The 2500-nt window shown below is 46.3% G+C and overlaps 4 non-coding genes across 4 annotated transcripts; all 4 read left to right on the top strand.

The window, feature by feature from the left end:
• Positions 1–426: 426 nt before the first annotated feature.
• On the top strand, positions 427–498 carry trnap-ugg (transfer RNA proline (anticodon UGG)). The gene has a single exon. It is a non-coding gene; the product is annotated as a tRNA-Pro (tRNA).
• Positions 499–2059: 1561 nt separating this feature from the next.
• trnap-ugg (transfer RNA proline (anticodon UGG)) lies at positions 2060–2131 on the top strand. The gene has a single exon. It is a non-coding gene; the product is annotated as a tRNA-Pro (tRNA).
• A 96-nt stretch (positions 2132–2227) lies between these two features.
• trnai-aau (transfer RNA isoleucine (anticodon AAU)) lies at positions 2228–2301 on the top strand. Its single transcript has one exon. It is a non-coding gene; the product is annotated as a tRNA-Ile (tRNA).
• Positions 2302–2407: 106 nt separating this feature from the next.
• On the top strand, positions 2408–2480 carry trnaf-gaa (transfer RNA phenylalanine (anticodon GAA)). Its single transcript has one exon. It is a non-coding gene; the product is annotated as a tRNA-Phe (tRNA).
• Positions 2481–2500: the final 20 nt, after the last annotated feature.

Raw genomic sequence — 2500 nt, 5'->3', positions numbered from 1 at the left:
TGACATCCTTTACCTCTGTATACCTCGATACACCACTGTATTACTCACTATGAATTGAACATATATATACGCTTTGAACTTGAATCACGGAGGGCTGTCATGTGATGTCCAGTTCTCAGGGCACTTACGTTCGAATGGAACAAATGTCTGAAGCTATACAAGAAACTTACAAAATGTGAAGAGCAGGGGGCGCGAGGACTGGAATTGAGACCCGCTGGTCTAAGTGACATCTGACCGTTTCAGCTGTCCTCCCTAACATCCCTCTACATGTTAGATACAGCCCCATTTTTAGGTCAATTAAGAGGCCAACTTGCATTCGTTAGCCTTTCACACTGTCTCGAGGACTTTGATTGCTTCCACGTTAGTTCATGTTCCTTCTTTTGTTGATGCTGGAATAGCTCTTTTTTTTTTAACTTAGGGAAAGAAGGCTCGTTGGTCTAGGGGTATGATTCTCGCTTTGGGTGCGAGAGGTCCCGGGTTCAAATCCCGGACGAGCCCTTGTTCAAGTTAAAACGTGAAGCTTTATTGTCTCATTGCATTCACAAACATTATGGCAGGTTTTTTCCAATCAGGCAGACATGGATGGCTAAGCCAGGCCGGATAGCTCAGCTGGTTAGAGTGTGGTGCTAATAACGCCAAGGTCGCGTCTTCAATCCCCGGAATGGCCAGCTGTTTTTATTGTCTGGGGGCTAATCTCTGCTCTGCTCTTCATTTCCGACAAAGAGTAGGGTGATCTCACTGAAATCACTGCTTGCTAAGCAGTTTGTTGTAGCCGAAATAGCTCAGTTTGGAGAGCGTTAGACTGAAGGTCCCTGGTTCGATCCCGGGTTTCGGCAACATCTCCCACACTTTTCCCTTTTTTGAGGCGGGCCATTGACCAAAAATTACTGGGTTCCAACCTCTCTGTATAACTGCTTCCCCACAGCCAGAGAGCTATCTGTTTCCAAGTTGGCCTCCAACCAAGCAGTTTTGGTTCCATGGTGTAATGGTCAGCATTCTGGGCTTTGAATCCAGCAATCTGAGTTCGAATCTCGGTGGAGCCTGTGTGCTTTCTTGCCGCAGGAAAAGATAAAACAGCACTAGTTTGGCGATGGTGACAGTGTTTGTGGCCCTGTGAGTAACAGCTGCACCAGTTAAGGTCACATGGTGTAATGGTTAGCACTCTGGACTCTGAATCCAGTGATCCGAGTTCAAATTTCGGTGGGACCTATTTTGCCACCAGTTTGCACAGGACAATGTCTGAAATACTTTTCGGCACCTTTTAGTCCGAAAAAATTAACTAACGTAGAGAGTGTGTATGGATTATTGTATTATGTAGGATACCTTGGAACACTCGGGTCATGCAGACAACTTCTCACCTCTTTTGCTCACACTGACTTAAAGTCTAAGGAAGCGGTTCTCAATTCTAGTCCTCGCTCCCCCAGGTCTGCATGTTTTGCATGTCTCTCTTTGTTAGCACACCTGATTCGGATAATCAGCTCATTAGAAGTGAGCTCCTAGTGATTGACATGGTCCCTACACAGTGTTCATTGCTCCCCACTCCCTGAGCAGGGGAAATCCGTCAAAGTATACTTCACTTTGGAACATTGGTTCACGGATTTGTGCTGCGCAACTTCTTCACACATGGAGAAGTGTGACATCCTTTACCTCTGTATACCTCGATACACCACTGTATTACTCACTATGAATTGAACATATACATACGCTTTGAACTTGAATCACGGAGGGCTGTCATGTGATGTCCAGTTCTCAGGGCACTTACGTTCGAATGGAACAAATGTCTGAAGCTATACAAGAAACTTACAAAATGTGAAGAGCAGGGGGCGCGAGGACTGGAATTGAGACCCGCTGGTCTAAGTGACATCTGACCGTTTCAGCTGTCCTCCCTAACATCCCTCTACATGTTAGATACAGCCCCATTTTTAGGTCAATTAAGAGGCCAACTTGCATTCGTTAGCCTTTCACACTGTCTCGAGGACTTTGATTGCTTCCACGTTAGTTCATGTTCCTTCTTTTGTTGATGCTGGAATAGCTCTTTTTTCTTGGCTTAGGGAAAGAAGGCTCGTTGGTCTAGGGGTATGATTCTCGCTTTGGGTGCGAGAGGTCCCGGGTTCAAATCCAGGACGAGCCCTTGTTCAGGTTAAAACGTGAAGCTTTATTGTCTCATTGCATTCACAAACATTATGGCAGTTTTTTTCCAATCAGGCAGACATGGATGGCTAAGCCAGGCCGGTTAGCTCAGCTGGTTAGAGCGTGGTGCTAATAACGCCAAGGTCGCGGGTTCGATCCCCGTACTGGCCAGCTGTTTTTATTGTCTGGGGGCTCATCTCTGGTCTGCTCTTCAGTTCCGACAAAGAGTAGGGTGATCTCACTGAAATCACTGCTTGCTAAGCAGAGGTTTGTTGTAGCCGAAATAGCTCAGTTGGGAGAGCGTTAGACTGAAGATCTGAAGGTCCCTGGTTCGATCCCGGGTTTCGGCAACATCTCCCAAAATTTTTCA

This window comes from Carassius carassius, chromosome 8 (assembly GCF_963082965.1).
Source record: "Carassius carassius chromosome 8, fCarCar2.1, whole genome shotgun sequence".
NCBI lineage: Eukaryota > Metazoa > Chordata > Actinopteri > Cypriniformes > Cyprinidae > Carassius > Carassius carassius.
The sequence above is the reverse complement of the archived record's forward strand: the minus strand, read 5'-3'. Positions and strand labels throughout refer to the sequence as shown.